Source organism: Saccostrea echinata, unplaced genomic scaffold, assembly GCF_033153115.1.
Source record: "Saccostrea echinata isolate AGI-Se365-2 ecotype Australia unplaced genomic scaffold, CSIRO_AGI_Sech_v1 ptg000022l, whole genome shotgun sequence".
NCBI lineage: Eukaryota > Metazoa > Mollusca > Bivalvia > Ostreida > Ostreidae > Saccostrea > Saccostrea echinata.
The window spans coordinates 17,231,472-17,250,182 of record NW_026889771.1 but is presented as its reverse complement, the minus strand read 5'-3'; positions in this window follow the sequence as shown (position 1 = coordinate 17,250,182).

Sequence of the window (18,711 nt, the reverse complement as noted above, 5' to 3'; positions counted from 1 at the left end):
TCAACTTCTTTGTTTTTTAACATTTTTTCAAGATATTATTATGTATAACAGAGGTTATTCTACAAATACTAAATATATAATTTGTTTTGAAATCAGATTCCACATTTTGCAGATTTTCGGTACCGTCATTTTTCCTAGTTACCTAGTGTGTAAACAATGGGCAAAGAAAGATAACTCTGACTTGTAAGTGAGAATAGAACTTTCGAGATAAAGGCGGAAATAGTATCGATGACGTCAGAGACATATACACTCTCCATATCAAAATATTTAGACGTTCTATATTCACTCTTCTAAATGTAAGAGTACGTTGGTTACCGCTTCCAGTGCATGTATAGTTTAAAGTTGCCAGTGTAGTGTAAGTCTGTATTGACAGTTAATTGATTTACACATGAATATATCTAAAAAAAAAATAATTAATATATATGCTAGGTACCTAATTCAAGTAAATATATTATAAGCACTGAATATACATTTATAGTGATGGACAGGCATGCAATTTTATCTATCTCGTAAAGTAAGTTCAGAATACGATAGTTATAAGCCTTCTATAATGCAGACGATTTATTATTCTCTATGATTTGAATTTGAAATTATCCCGATTTCCGATCGATATTGAAAAATATTACATACACTCAAACAGGAGCTGAGCGATAGAAAATTGTAATACAGTACTGTTTTAAAGCCTTTATAAATAAATTGATATCTGCCACTTAAAAGAAAGAAAATCAATCTATAGATTAGATTTGGTTATTACATGTATATTTGATAAAAAGTTAAATTATTTATGACACATGATATATACTCTATATACCCAAGGAATTATAAAAGATGTGAAAAGACGATTCTTGGATTCTTGTGAAATACTCAGAGTTAAAAAAAAAATATGTGAAAACGCGATTCTGTGTGAAATAATGGTACGCTATGTTTCTTTTGAAAAAAAAAATGAAAAAAAAATTGCACAGGTCTGTTGATATGTGGGATAAGTATACCTGAATGAACACAATTTTATGCAATGATATATAATTATGTTCATTAACTGACGTCCGTACTTTTCCTTATAATTCATAAAACATAAAACTATCTAATTCCTTTGAAGCCCCCCCCCCCCCCCCCCCCCGTCTTGATTAATATTTGGAGACGCTCGTGCAGCTAGGCATTTGAATTATATATTCGTTTTAGATTTAAATCTGGAACATGTGAATATATATAATAACCATTTACATGTATACAGAATTTCATATTCTATAATGGTAGCTTTGTCATTATGAAATGTTCAATTTACGTCTGAGAGAGAGAGAGAGAGAGAGAGAGAGAGAGAGAGAGAGAGATTCCCTCTTAATCCCGATCCTCCTATCCATTTACATAGACCAAAAATTAGTTCTATGTCGGTCACACCCATTCTTTATTAAATGTTTTCTGATTTCATAGTCAGTCATGGTCACATCCTGTATATTTTTCAGCTTAAAAAGTATCACAGGAAGTGCAGGTGTGTTGACCTGTCAATCAAAATCACTTGACGCTGTATGCACTGCAGTTAAGTAGCCTGAGTTCGAAATGATATTGAAGTATGATCTTTAAGTAAATCTGATGCAACAAACTTGTGAAAAAAAAAAGAATAAAATAAAAAATAAAATATCTCGGTATTATGAACTTCGATTGTGGGACGTGGAGACCGGTCCTTTGGATGAGATCGTATAAATCGAGGTCCCTTGTCGCAGAAGGTGCTGGCATAAAAAAGATTCCTCACTGCTCAATTGCGGTAAGTGCCAAAGCATAGGACAAAAATTTGCAGTCTCCACCGGCGAGTGGTGGCGTCTCCATGTGAGTGAAAAATTCTGGAGAGGGACGTTAAACAACATACGTATAATCAATCAATCAATCAATCGATTGCTGAAGAATTACTGTAATTGAATAATCTGTCTTATAGGTATGCTGTCAAATCTTGATATTATAACTTTACAAAACTCAGTGACTTTACGTTTAATGTGATACTAACTTAATTCATTATATTTTTTTATAACACCAACACAATTATGCCAAGACATACACACAGTGAAGTTTATGATAGTACGGTGTTCGTTCGTCTGTTTGTTTGTCTTAGAAATGATTGCAAACAATTTTTTTTTAAAATTGGTAATGATATACGTATATCTCTTATAGGTGCCAAATGTATTATGCAAGATTGATAATGAAAATCAAAGTACCTTAAGTACTGAAAGGACTTTTTTTCCAGTTTTTTTTTTCTTTCACAGTAAATATGATATGTATGTTTTTTACACAGAAAAAAAAGCAAATTCTCACAGATTTAGAAGAACGGAAGACTTTTTTGTTGCCATGGCAACAAGAGTCTAGTTATTATTATTTTTCTTCCTGGGTACTTTTTTGTCCGTGAGTGATCTCCGAAACTACACATCCGATTGAGGTGAAACCTTTTTAGGGTTAATAGGAATGTTATGTAGATTTGCGGAACGAAGGTCATTTTGCGCGCACGCGCATGCACGTGCGTGCGCGTGCATTGCGTAAAATGACCAATATACTTGATATAGCTGTAACTTTTATATTTTTTGATGAAATGCTTTGATACTCAGAATATAAGGATATACTAAAAGTGTAAACAAGATGACATGGTCAACATGCACATGCATGCACGTGCGCGCACGCGCAAAGCGTAAAACGACCAATATACTTTATATAAGCGTAACTTTTATACTTTTTGATGAAATGCTTTGATATTCAAAATATTTATATATATTAGAAGTGTAGACAAGATGACATGGTCATCATGCACATGCATGCACGTGCGCGCGCGTGCAATGTGCTAAATGACCAATATACTTAATATAGCCGTAATTTTTATATTTTTTGATGAAAAGCTTTGATATTAAGAATATACAGATATAATAAAAGTGTAGACAAGATAATATGGACATCACGCACATGCATGCACATGCGCTCGCGTGCAATATGTTAAATGACCAATATACTTAATATAGCCGTAACTTTTATAATTTTTGACGAAAAGCTTTGATACTAAGAATAAACAGACAAATTATAAGTGTAGACAAGATGGCGTGGTCATTATGAACATGCATGTAGGTGCGCATGCGCGCAATGCTAAGATGACCAATATACTTGATATAGCCGGAACTTATATATTTTTTATGAAATGTTTTGATACTGAGAATGTAAAGATGCATTAATAGTATAGACGGGAAGACATGGTCATCCTGCACATGCATGCACGTGCGTGCGCGTGAAATGCGAAAAACGACCAATATACTTCATTGCCTTATTTAATGAAGCTTACAGGAAATAAGACACCAAAAGGGTGTTGGGGAGTGTTTGGGGAACATCTGTAACGGTCCCCGTTACAATTATAACTAGTTTATCTCAGATTTACATTGTCATATCAATTACTGAACAGAACAGAGACCAACATAGTTTGTCAAAGTTTCTAGTTTTCTCTTGGTGCTGGAATATAGGTACTGTAGTAAAAATTTATAGCAGTGCAATATTTTTTGTACATTCCTTATCCTACACAATTCTTATAATAATTAATGACACTGTTGACCAGGGTCCCAACCAAGAAGATGCAACATGTCTTGTTACACATGTGTTGACCTTGAATCTGGTGGTAGTAGGCAAGGTCAGTTTTCAGATGTAAAGAATCTTCCCCGTATTCTGAAATATGAAAATAGAATTTATGTAAACTAAGGTAAATTTTTTACAGATAAATTTCGCCAAGTAGTCGGTGATAGCCCAAAGGTGCACTGGAGTAATAAACCTTTTTATATTATAAACAATAACATGTACCTAAGTATAAGTCTTTCAGATAATGGACTGCATCTTCAGCTGTTAATAATGCAGCAGAGTAGGTACACTTGACTTGCACAAACTTGGAAATTGCTGTCCTAGCATACAGAGTCTGGTAAGATACTTCACAGAGAGGGGGATGCAGAACTAAATTATGTGAAACACCTTAAGCACCCAATCAATCCATCAAGCCAAATTCCTGAAAAGTAAACCAAAATATTTCAATCATTGAAAACTAAAACCATGCCCATAGTACATGAATGCCCTGCCCAGTGTTCAATGTAATGCAACATGAAAAGAAATGTGCTTTGCTTCTTTGTTAAAGATGAGGTAAATGAGAAATATTGAGGTCAAGGTCACAGTGAAAGTTAAGTCAGAAAGATGTGACACAGTTGAATAGCTGTGACCAATTTGTGTTAGTGAATGACGTTTAAAGAAAATCTTGAGAATAGTTTCTTTCAAACTAATATTAGTAAAGTCAAAATGTCATGGGGAAGGACAAGGTAAAAAATAATGGACAGAGTTGGCAAGTTTTCACCAATAAGTTTTATTATATGTGATAAAGATAAAAATATCTTTAATGGTTTCTTTTAAATTTAGTTTAAAATAGTAAGGTCAAAAAGAAGGTAAACAAGAGGCCCATGGGCCACATCGCTCACCTTAGTAACTTTGGCCATGCTGTTCTTTACCAGATTTCCCCCACTGTAATACCTATTGTGGCCCCGCCCTATCCCGTGGGTCATGATTTGAACAATTTAGAATCTACACTACTTGAGGATGCTTCCACATAAGTTTCAGCTTTTCTGGCCCAGTAGTTCTTGAGAAGAAGATTTTTAAAGATTTTTCCTATATATTTCAATGTAAAACTTGAATTCTCTTTTGTGGCCCCGCCCTACCCCTGGGGATCATGATTTTAACAATTTAGAATCTACACTACCTGAGGATGCTTCCACATAAGTTTCAGCTTTTCTGGCCCAGTGGTACTTGATAAGAAGATTTTTAAAGATTTTTCCTATATATTTCAATGTAAAACTTGAATTCTCTTTTGTGGCCCTGCCCTACCCCTGGGGATCATGATTTTAACAATTTAGAATCTACACTACCTGAGGATGCTTCCACATAAGTTTCAGCTTTTCTGGCCCAGTGGTTCTTGAGAAGAAGATTTTTAAAGATTTTTCCTATATATTTCAATGTAAAACTTGAATTCTCTTTTGTGGCCCCGCCCTACCCCGGGGGTCCTGATTTGAACAATTCAGAATCTACACTACCCCAGGATGCTTCCTTATAAGTTTCAGCTTTTCTGGCCCAGTGGTTCACGAGAAGAAGATTTTTAAAGATTTTTCTTACATATTTCAATGTAAAACTTGGATTCCCTATTGTGGCCCCACCCTACCCCTGGGGATCATGATTTTAACAATTTAAAATCTATACTATCCCAGGATGCTTCCACATAAGTTTCAGCTTTTCTGGCCCAGTGGTTCTTGAGAAGAAGATTTTTAAAGATTTTTCCTATATATTTCAATGTAAAACTTGGATTCCATATTGTGGCCCCACCCTACCCCCGGGGGTCATGATTTTAACAATTTAGAATCTACACTACCCCAGGATGCTTCCACATAAGTTTCAGCTTTTTTGGCCCAGTGGTTCTTGAGAATAAGATTTTTTTAATGTCCCCACCCTATTTTTGTCTTTTCATGATTACACATGTATCTCCCCTTGTAAGGGGACTTGGCCCTTTATTTTAACAATTTAAACTCCCCTTCACCCTTGGATACTTTGTACTAAGTTTGGTTAAAATTGGCCCAGTGGTTCTTGAGAAGAAGTAGAAAATGTGAAAAGTTTACAGACAGACGGACAGACAGACAGACGGACGGACGGACGGATGACGGACAATGGGTGATCAGAAAAGCTCACTTGAGCTTTCAGCTCAGGTGAGCTAAAAACAGCTAGTCTGCAATTAATTAGTTTTTGCATAAAACAAAACAGTTTTATCTGATTTAATTCATTGATTTTTTCATAAACATTTAAATATATAACATTACACTAAAATTTAAATTTCATTGCATTAAGGACCCTCTATACACTAAAGGAAAAGATTTTTTGGAGACATTGAGAAAATTATAGTGTGTAAAGGTGTAAATGTTGAGCTTATCTATTACATGTTCAACATAGTTTACCTTGCATTTACCCCCAGGAAAAATGTTCAAAGACAATGAAGTACTGATGAACAAAAATCACTGTTGTTTACTTAAATGGGCAAAATACCAGCAAATTAAAGTGTTCAATCTATTCATCTTAGCCTATTAAAATGTTATAAATGCTTTATTTGATCACAAATTAAGAAATAAACTGTACACGTCAATTTATCTTATTCTAGATCAAAGGGCAGATTACTCTATCTGCATAAAAATACCACAAATCAGAACTCTTTAGTGTGCAGTGTATAGAGGGCTCTTAAATTGTTTGTACATGGCTACATATACTTTTTCTATACAAGTTCAGACACCCATTTGCAGATGTGCACATGCATTACCTTTTTCACTCAAAATTAAGCACAGCTTCAAAGTTGGAGACAGTTATCCTTTGTGTCCTCATGACTTCCCCCATAAGATTTGTTCAATACCCTTTTGGTGCCTCTGTAGTATTTGGACAGAATCATTGCATAGCATAACCAGACAAATGGAGCATCTGCTTCAGTAAATTTCACACAAGTCAAGGACCCTCTGTCATAGGAGCAAGAAGGATCTGGTGCTCATGTGACTCTGGCTGCTGAATCCAATCCATAGCTGAAAATATTAAAAACATTTAGTTGATGATGCCAATTAATATTTTAACTCTATAACCTGTGGTTCATAATTTAAACAAGAGGCCCATGGGCCACAACGCTCACCTGAGTCAATATGGCCCTGCTGTTCTTCGTCAGCAGATTTCTTCTCCTATATTTCTCCTATATATTCATATATAAAGCTTTGATCGCCTGTTCTAGGCATACCCTACCCCAAGGTGCCATGTTTTGAATGAAATTGAATATAAACCTTCTGAGGATGCTTCTATCTTCATATAACTAATCATGATTTTGCTGTTCTTTAAAACAGAATTTTAAATATGTCTAACACCCTACCCTGGGGGGGGGGGGGGGGGGGGGGTCATGATATGAACAAACTTGATTGTACACTACCTGAGGATGCTTCCATATCAATATGACTGATCATGGCTTTGTTGTTCTTGAGATTGAAGAAGATTTTTAAAGATATTTTCTGTATATGTTCTATTGTAAAACTTTGATCCCCCATAATGGCCCCACCCTACCACTGGAGGATGCCTTAAACTAGCTTGAATCTACAATATTTGGGGAAGATTCCATATCAATATGACTAATTGTGACTCTGTTGTTCTTGAGAAGAAGATTTTTTTTCTATATATTCCTATACAAAACTTTGTTCCCTCATTGTGGCCCCACCCTACCCCCGGGGCTCATGATTTGAACAAACTTGAATCTACACTACCTGAGGATGATTCCATATCAATATGACTAATTGTGGCTCTGTTGTTCTTGAGAAGAAGATTTTTTAAGATTTTCCCTATATATTCCTATGTAAAACTTTGATCCCCATTGTGGCCCCACCCTACCCCTGGGGGTCATGATTTGAACAAACTTGAATCTACACTACTTGAGGATGATTCCATATCAATATGACTAATTGTGACTCTGTTGTTCTTGAGAAGAAGATTTTTTTTCTATATATTCCTATACAAAACTTTGATCCCTCATTGTGGCCCCACCCTACCCCCGGGGGTCATGATTTGAACAAACTTGAATCTACACTACCTGAGGATGATTCCATATCAATATGACTAATTGTGGCTTTGTTGTTCTTGGGAAGAAGATTTTTAAAGAATTTTCCTATATATTCCTATGTAAAAATTTGATCCCCCATTGTAGCCCCACCCTACCCCCAGGGGTCATGATTTGAACAAATTTGAATCTACACTACCTGAGGATGATTCCATATCAATATGACTAATTGTGGCTTTGTTGTTCTTGAGAAGAAGATTTTTAAAGATTTTCCCTATATATTCCTATGTAAAACTTTGATCCCCCATTGTGACCCCACCCTTCTCCCGGGGGTCATGATTTGAACAAACTTAAATCTACACTACCTGAGGATGATTCCATATCAATATGACTAATTGTGGCTTTGTTGTTCTTGAGAAGAAGATTATTAAAGATTTTCCCTATATATTCCTATGTATAACTTTGATCCCCCATTGTGGCCCCACCCTACCCCCAGGGGTCATGATTTGAACAAACTTGAATCTACACTATGTAATGAAGGTTTCACATAAGTATAAACTTTTCTGGCTCAATGGTTCTTGAGAAGAAGATTTTTAAAAGATGACACCAAATTTTCACCAATTCTTAATTATCTCCCCTTGGAAGAGGGCGTGGTCCTTCATTTGAACAAACTTGAATCCCCTTCACCCAAGGATGCTTTGTGGCAAGTTTGGTTGAAATTGGCCCAGTGGTTCTGGAGAAGAAGTCGAAAATGTGAAAAGTTTACAGACGGACGGACAGACGGACAGACGGACAGACAGACAGACAGACAGACGGACTACAGACAAAATGTGATCAGAAAAGCTCACTTGAGCTTTCAGCTCAGGTGAGCTAAAAAAGTATAAAAATTGGGAATGTTTGCAAATTAATGGTTCTAATGTGTTACTTTTCATTCAAAAAAAAAATCTTACATAGTTCCATGCAAAACTTTGATCCCCTGTTATGGACCAACCCTACCCCTAGAGGCAACAATTTATTAAATTAAAACAGATTAGAATCTACACTACCTCAGGAAGCTTTCTATAAAGTTTCATTTTTTTTCCTAGTAAGTTGTTCAGTAGAAGATTTTTAAAGACTTTAATCCCCAATTGAAAGGCCCCATCTTACCATCCAGGGGTCATGATTTGTACAGTTTAGAAATTTGAAAACCTCATCACAATACATGAGATGCTTAGTTAAGCTTTCAGGTCAGGTGAGCTAAAAAAAAAAAATCATTCATACACTGTTCCAAATTTTTAACAATAAACCTGACAAGCCTTGCCAATATCTTTCTAAGGAAAATCCTGTACTTATTATCAAATGACATATCTAATGCTCTTTTATTTTAATTTAAAATATACAGAATAATATAATTAGAGTGTTTCAAAGAAGTGTAACCTTCCCTATATTGCATCATTAAAAGTGTAAATAATCTTAAGAGTGGTCAGGTATTTATTTCCTACTAGCATTATAGTTCTTATTGCCTGCTAAGAAAAAAAAATCCATGAATAGTCAAGTGTGTAAGACTTTGATAGAAATATATGAGTATTTAAATTTCAATGTGTGTGGTAACTGTACATAATCCAGCAAGTGCAGTGTCATGAGCTCATAAACAGGCATATTAAAATGCTAATTAATTATTGATACCCTACCTCTCGAAACTCAAAAGGCATACATGTATGTTGAATTAAATGTCTGGAGTATTTTTTGCAAAGTAGGTCAAAGATCAAGGACATGTAGACTGTTCACATAATGTTGGTATTGACAACAATCAGTGCGCATACTAAATAGCATAGACTTACCTCTTAAATATCAAAAGCCTAACCGGATACATTCATTATGAACTATTTAAAAAAAGTAGTCAAAGGTCACATTCAATGGTCTCAAAGTTTGTAACTATGGTATTTTACAAAAGTCATTGTGCGATGCAAATAATTTGTGCAAAATATCAAATCCAATGTGTGACAGACAGACACCGGGTAAAGTGATCCCTAAGTGTCACTCTGCTTTGCAGGTGAGACAAAAATAGCAAGGATAATTTGTTTGTTTGTTGAAAAGTGATTGAAGGATCCTTAAAAGTAGAAATTTTTGCTCATTAATGTACTGTAATTTTTACCTGTATTTTAAAGGACTTGTTGGACATAACTTATGCACCATGGTTTTTGTGTTCCTTCTCATTGATGTCTTCAGATTTTTAAGCCACCAACACTTTACATATGTTTTACATACACAGCATGCATTTATATCTGAAAATGAAAATAAAAATAAACTAGAGGTACTGTGAGCACTGAGCTCACAAAATGATACCCCCTGCCTCCCATGTTATTATAATGGCAAAGTCCATATTTTGCTATGGGAAACCTGAAATATGTGTCCAATTAAAAGTAAAATAGGGGTTGCAAAATGGCACTATATGTAACAAAGATTTTGTAAAAGTCTCATCAAATTTCATTCAGTGGTATAAGAGGAGATGCTGATAAGAAATGGGTACCCCAAAGTATATATATTAATGGATGGTTGTACAGAAAGATGGACAGCTAGATGGACGGACAGATGGATGGACACATCATTAAACACCCCCCCCCCCCACTTTTCAACCGGGGAGTAAAATAATTATAATTAATTTCATAAAACAAATTAGTACAGAATACACAAGAATAATTAACTGATTCCGTTAATTTATACAGTTTCCATTTTAACCTCTTAACTGATCGAGGAAAAAAAAATCAAATTAATTTCACTTTACAACAGAAGTAGATGTTCATTTAAATTATAAGTACTGTACATGTAAATCTTAATACATATTTTATAATTACCCATACAACAGAGGTGCAGAGGTTGTTTCAAAATGATGTCATATGAAGTTATCCAATGGGCATTCACAGTACAAGCAGATACTGCGTAACTAGAGTTAACTGGAATAAAAAAAATATAAAAATCATAGTGAAAATTTGGAAGTAAAGACCTGCCTTGATCCACCCACCTCTGGGGGGAGTGGGGGGGGGGCGTAAAATAAATTAAGAAATGAATGTAAAAAAAAAAATTTTTGACCGAAGTATCAAAGAAAAATTTGGACAGAAAACGTCATCAATGCGCGTAGGATGAAAAAGTTTTCCATCCAAATTTTTGTTTGATACTTCGGTCAAAGAAAAAAATATTGGGCTACATTCATTTCTTCGATGAAAAAGTCATGGAAAAGTAAATTTACAATTTAAAAGGGTTAATCTAAAATGCGTAATCATGTACGCGTACAATCACTTTCTCATAAAAAAAATGTTTATGATCATGATGATTCCCTTTTTTTTTTTAATCAAAAGTGCACTCCTATACGTACCTATACCTACAGTGACTTTGTACAACTTTCTTTTCATCTACGCCTGGATGGACATGCAGAATTTCCTCGTTGTACAAAAACTTTAGGACATGTTCACTGGTAACAGGATTCTCAGATTTGCGCAAAAGTTATCGACTTTATCAGTGTAAAATAAAATTACAGACCCCAAGCCCGGACTGAGGACTCTCCTTTTCACAGCGTTTCTACTTTCACTTTGGAGACCAATGAAAAATGTCTTTACAAAGGTATCGAAATTAAGTCGAATATTACCCACAATGCAATTATTGCATATACATCACAAGATTATAGAACATACATCACAAGATTTTGCATATACATCACAAGATTATTGAACATACATCACAAGATTATCGAACATACATCACAAGATTTTGAATATACATAACAAGATATTGCACATACATCACAAGATTATAGAACATACATCACAAGATTTTGAATATACATAACAAGATTTTGCACATACATCACAAGATTATAGAACATACATCACAAGATTTTGAATATACATCACAAGATATTGCACATACATCACAAGATTTTGAATATACATCACAAGATATTGAATATACATCACAAGATTTTGCACATACATCACAAGATTATAGAACATACATCACAAGATTTTGAATATACATCACAAGATATTGCACATACATCACAAGATTTTGAATATACATCACAAGATATTGAATATACATCACAAGATTTTGAACATACATCACAAGATTTTGAATATACATCACAAGATTTTGAACATACATCACAAGATTTTGAATATACATCACAAGATATTGAATATACATCACAAGATTTTGAACATACATCACAAGATTTTGAATATACATCACAAGATTTTGAACATACATCACAAGATTTTGAATATACATCACAAGATTTTGAACATACATCACAAGATTTTGAATATACATCACAAGATTTTGAACATACATCACAAGATTTTGAATATACATCACAAGATTGTCGAATAAAGCAACGTTTTACACGCCATATATATATATATATATATATATATATATATATATATATATATATATATATATATATATATATATATATATATATATATATATAGATATATAGATATATATATATAGATATACATGTATACGCTCGGAGGGAGACAGCCAGCAACAATAAGAACAAGACGACAAAATGTACCGTCACAATCACGCTGCATGAAATAGCATACGGGACACGTCAGTGTGATTCACTCACCAATTACATTCACAAAACTAACATAACATAACAGAAGAAATCTTTTAGCAATAATATCTGTGGGGCGACAATAAGTACAGTGAGGGTGAGGCACATAATGTCGCCAGCGACAATATGTACATGTGTAACCTTTCAGTCGGCGACAATATGTACCGATGGACGACATTATGTGCAGTGAGGGTAGGTACATATTGTCGCCGACGACAATATGTACAAAACGACAATATGTACTGTCACAGGAACTCCTCTAGAATTTCCGCTTCTGCATATTAAAAAGTACATTGTTACAAGTTATACACAACAACAAACAGCTGGACCTCAATCGATATCATACCAAAGATGTTGGAGATGAATTTCGACTATTTTTATTGTCAAAAATTAATTCATGCCATGAATACAGACATATATTTTTGAGCTGTTAACTGTCTTTGGCGATCACACATGTGAAAAAAAAAGCTGATTGCAAGATAAAGTCGCTCAGTCGGCATGCAGTAGTAGATCTTCTAGTTTTCATAATATAGTAATTTATTTATAATTCTTTGTTTTCATTTATTAATAAATATACATTTCACAAAAAGAAATAATAATAAGGAATTTGAAAATGAGCTTTGAAGAGAAAGTAACATTGAAATTTATTACTTTGATAAGGCTCTGAAAATATGGAGAGATGAGAAGAGAAAAATGTTTTAATCTTTGCAAGAAATGAAATAACTTTGATAAACCTAAGTCTGTCAGTTGAAAACTTTAGATTGACAATGTACGTATAATTTTGTTTTCCAGGTAGACATGTATATGCCTTGCTATTGGAAAATATCAAATAATAATTTTTTTTAAATATACCTTTTTGTCTCTTTAAGTATTCTTAGCATATAAAAGGTATATACATTAACATGTATTTATTTTTTTAAAAGTTTAAATAATGATCAATGTTCAGTAAGAAGTCTCCGTAGAATTTAAAACTTCTCCCTGAATTTCTTTGAGGGAGAAATGATGTCTCCCTAAATTTTGTCTATGTTAGTAGGTCGGTCCCAGAGCTTACAAATTTGTTTCTCTGTATTTACCGGTTTAAGAAACTTGTTATTCTTTTTTTTTTTAATTTTAAAAATGCATGTACAGTGTATAGTAATCTCCACTCGCAGATGGACTTGTGGCGGAAACATTTATTTCCATAAAGGTGTTATAAATGAAATCTTCCTAAAGGGAGGATTAACAGCAATTAAAACAGAATGCTGCGTTTCAAATGTAGTCAGTGGCATTTCCATAATTTTTAAAATTGTTACATGTATTACATGTATATAAGTTTTTTTTGTCCATTCGTTACATTTATGCTAAGTATTTTGATAGATGTATTCATAATTTGCCTTCGATCTTGAAGCCTTACAGCTGTAGATTTTGAATGCTGGACTAAATCCGGTCCATCACTAAAATCATGGATCACCTAATCCACTGTCTATTTGATAAGTCAGATTTTAGAATGCGGTATAATTGCCTTTCTTTAAATATGGCATTTTCCTACACGGCTGGCTTTAACTGCAGGTGTTAACTGACGGACTCATAAAGTGATAATTGAAGTGGTTATGATGTACTCGGATTTGGGGGTAATTTAAACTGAAAGTATTAAAATCAGTTTGGAAATTCAATTTTTGCTTTAAAAAAATAATATGAATGAAAACAATGGTTTGAATTCCATTTTTGCACTTCATTGGTATTACACATTTTTACAAGCACAGTTAATGTATTTGGAGAAAATGATATTGGAAATAGTTTCAAGCAAATGCACAAAAGGGCTTCATACAAAATTTATCGTGGGATTGATTTGGTTTTGAAAGCATATGCATGTAGCAAAGCAATATTTTAGGGAAAAGGGCTAGTTACATTTTGATTTCACTGTCTTGAAATACGGAGAATTAGCTCTAAAATTTTGTACATTTTTGTGCTCAGAAAGAATGCATGGATCTTTAGTTATCTGAACATCATTTTCGACTTGTGTGCTACAGATCTGAAGGTATTTTGAGTCTACAATGCTTCATATGATTAAATAAAATAGATTATACCAATTTATTTGAAAAAAAAATGTCTAAACAAGCATGCTTTTGGAAAAAAAAAATTGTATAAAATGCTAGCTGTATCAGTGATTAATGTGGCTCCAGGGCCATAAAACTTAGACTAGCTCATTTTTGATCCCAGTCTCACTTTTACAAAAGGAATTTACCGTTTAAACCGAGGCCCCGTGTCGCAGTAGGCGCTGGCACGAAAAAGATCCCTCACTGCTCAATGGCCCTGAGTGCTGAGTATAGGTCAAAATTTGCAGCTCTCCACCGGCAAGTGGTGGCGTCTCCATGTGAGTGAAAAATTCTCGAGAGGGACGTTAAACATTAAACAAACAAACAAATAAACAAACAAAAGGAATCATTTGCGGAAAAAAGAGACCGTGATCCCAGTCTCACTTTTACAAAAGGAATTATTAGCGGAAAAAAGAAACTGTAATCAAGAGTGAGCTCATCTAAGTTTTAAGGCCCCAGGGCCTGGAATTTCAAAGACATATGACACATGATTCCCCCCCCCTTTTTTTTTTTAATTTTTACACATTTATATGGCAAAGATACGTTTGTTAGTATTTTCGCATTTGTTCAGTTTTTTATAGATCAAATAAGTTACAAAGTGCATTTGTCGTATTGCTCACTTATTGCTTTCCAATGGTTTTCATTAAGGGTTCTCTTGATGTAAGGTTTTGTATAAGCCAGTCAACTTGGAGATAGATTTCATATTTTACTGGAAGACGTCACCTCGAATTAGTACTTTCAGTACTTTGATTTTAAATGCTTTAAAAGGATTGGTTGGATAGTTACCGAGATTTAAAATACTCCGTTTGATTCAATGGAACTGGTCGCTATTTTGAAGAAGGAACACTGAAACAATCTGCCGCCCCTCCCCCTCATGAACATGTACACAAGTACAGCCATGATACATGCATTTTACTGGAGGTTGGGAGGGTTGGGGGAAAATCGCAGTCTATAACGCAGAGTTGGACCCCCTCCCCCATCCCAGTAAATTGAATCTGATTTGGGATTTTCATAGGGGAAATCCTACTCAAAGAGTCATTTTTCCTGTTGGTGAAAATTCTACTCAAGAACCTTTGTTCTGATTTTCCGGGGAGGGGGGGGGGGGGTCCTACCTAGAGTCAGTTTTCCGGAGAGAGGGGGGGGGGGGTTTAGAAGAGAAAGCCTACTCTACAAGACCGTATCAAAATAGTTGCTGAAAGTTTGACTTAAAAATTGACTTAAAAATTTAGGATTAATTATCAAAAAAAAAAAAAAAAAAGAGTTTCCTCCAGTACTGCTTACATGATGCAGAAATTTTTTTTTGCCTCCCACTTTTACTGAAAGTGGAGAATATTAATTTTGGTCTATCTGTCCGTCCGTCCGTCTAGCTGTATTTTTGTCTGTGTGTATTATTAATTATAAATGAGTGCTCATCATCAAAGATACAAGATTTACGTTTGTGTGGTGAAGAGTTGAAAATCCTGAATTTGTTCCTGATTGTGAATCATATATTACATATAAAGGCGATAAAAATGAAATTTTCACATAAAGTTATGCTGATAATATTTATTTAAATTATTGTCTAAATTTATTCTCTTGATCTCTGACCTTTTGGTTTAAAAAAAGAAAAGAGAGGTCTTCTTTACTTCACAGGGAGTTGTGATATTTAAGTTTATTGAAGAAAGCTCAAAGAAAACTGAAGTTAATTGTAATCTGGAAAATGCTTTGTTTGTTTGTTTGTTTTTTTGTTTTTTTTTGTAATGTAAAATATACCTTGACCATTGACCTTAAAATCAATAGGAGTCCTGTTTATCACATAAGGAGTTGTGATATGTAATTTCATTGCAAAAGCTGAAAGGCTTCCAAAGAATGTAGGAATTCATTACCTTGACCTTAGACCTGTTGACCTCAAAATCAATAGGAGTCTTTTTTAGGCCATAGAAAGTTGTGGAATAAAATTTCAGCTCAAAGACTTCATGAGATATCGTTCGGGAACGAAAGTGCTACACACAGACACTGTTTTTGTATAACATTTTTGTTTCTAGACAATATTTAAAAAAAAAGTCCTTGAGCTTTTGCAATGCAATTATATATCACATCTGGACTAAAGAAGCCCCCTTTTAAATTTGAGGTCAAAATGTCAAAGGTCAGGTTATAAATTCATACAGACTGTTTCTGTGTAATGCTTTTGTTTCCGAGCAAAATCTTTAAATCTTTGAGCTTTTGCAATGAAATTTACTAAAAGTTCCTTGATCTGATTTACGCCATTTTCAAATACACTGTAGTACAGTACTTTGTATCTTTGTTAGGATTTTTATGAAGTTTAGGAATCCAGTATAAGTACTTGCCATATTCATGGTGAGGCATAAGAATGCTACGCACCAATAGCAAAAACAATATATCTCACAAAAAGTTGCATTTCAAACCAATTTTACTATCTTTATTTTCATGAATAACAGTTTACTACATGTTTAGGAGAAAAGCAAGCTGATGTATATAAAAGCAATAATACATGTTGTATTATAATGGTATATCAAAAATATTTTTGTTTTTGCAACACCCCATTAAAATTCCATAACCAAATCGTACAAACAATAATATGGAATGTATTCATACTTAACAAATGAATGCTTGATAATGTATTTTAACAGTTTAATGAACAGTAAATGTTGGTAAAATAATAACTTACTCCATTCATTACCGGTAAGTTTCTAAAAATGGGAACACATTGATGAATAAAAAATATTTAGATAGATATGTTCATTATTATCCAATGACTTCAGCATATTTAGGATTGAAGTTAAGCTTACAAACTGTAGTCTCTGTAGCCATGTTGTCTTGCAGAAGAATTACATGTGAATCTAGATCTATGTACAGCATTTTGTTCAATATGGCATGTTATTATAATCCCTTTTAATTTCTTAATCATTATGTTACATAAATGATGTGCATTTATAATCTTGTCTATTGTGTAAATTTGGAGGCATATCCATCTAGTATATTAGATAGGTAACATATATATAGGATTTCCAATGCCTTGTAGTTGGATATGATTTTTTATCCAGTAAGTTGTGTAACAAGAGGCCAAAGGGCCTTGAATCGCTCTTCTGATAAATTGTAGAACCTACCACTTCTATTTGAAGCCTGTACATTTAGAAAAATGATTGAAATTCCAAAAGTAGGTCATCATGATCTACATTCTAAAAAAAATAAACACTCTGAGAACCCAAGATGCAGCAACTGACAAAGTTTGATGATTCAAGGACCATTAATATCTTAAATATTCAGATATAGCCATGGGATTCCAAAAGTAGGTCAAAGTGACCTCCTTTTGGTAAACATACCTCAAGACCCATAGATGCATCAACTGACAAAGTTTAATGATTTTAGTTATCTTATTATTTTTTTTTTTTTTAGATAATGCCTTGAAATTCCAAAAAGTAGGTCACTGTGACCTACTTCTTAGTTGACACATTCTAAGGACTCAAAATACATCAACTGACAAAGCTTGATGATTCTAAGCCAGTAAGTACCTGAAAATATTTAAATATAGCCATAAAATTCAAAAGTAGGTCACGGTGACCTACTTTTCAATTGACGTACTCTGAGAACCCAAGATGCATCAACTGATAAAGTTTGATGATTCTAAGCCAAATAGTACCTGGAATGCATAAATATAGCCATAAAATTTCAAAATTAGGCCACAGTGACCTACTTTTCAGTTGACGTACTCCAAGGACCCAAGATGCATTAACTGACAAAGTTTGATGATTATAAGCCAATTAGTACCTGAAATATTTAAATATAGCCATAAAATTTCATAAGTAAGTCACAGTGATATCTAAATATAGCCAATAAATTTCAAAAGTAGGTCACGGAGACCTACTTTTCAGTTGATCTATTCCAAGGATGCTAAATGCATCAACTAACAAAGTTTGATGATTCTAGGGCAATTAGTACCTGAAATATTTAAATATAGCCATAAAATTTCAAAAGTAGGTCACTGTGACCTACTTTTCAGTTGATGTACTTTAAGGACCTAAGATGCATCAACTGACAAAGTTTGATGATCATACACCTGAAAGTGTCCAAAATATGCCTCTAAATCAAATTGAAAACAAATGCCTGCAAAATTCAAAAAAAAAAAAAGTAGGTCACAGTGACCTACTTTTGAGTCAACATTATGTGAGGTCCTAAGGTGCATAAACTGACAGAATTTGATGATCCTAGTCCTTGTAGTAAGTGAAACAAAACATAATTTTTGGTCATCTTTGAAGTGACCTTGAGACCATGCCCTTTGCCCCAGGGTGATACCTTGAAAAAAAATTAATCTACAACATATCCTCATCCTTGTGTATAAGTTTGGCGATAATCTGCCTGGTGGTTCTTGAGAAGATTTTTTAACAACCAATACTTTTGTTTTTATTTTCCTAATTATCTCCCCTTGT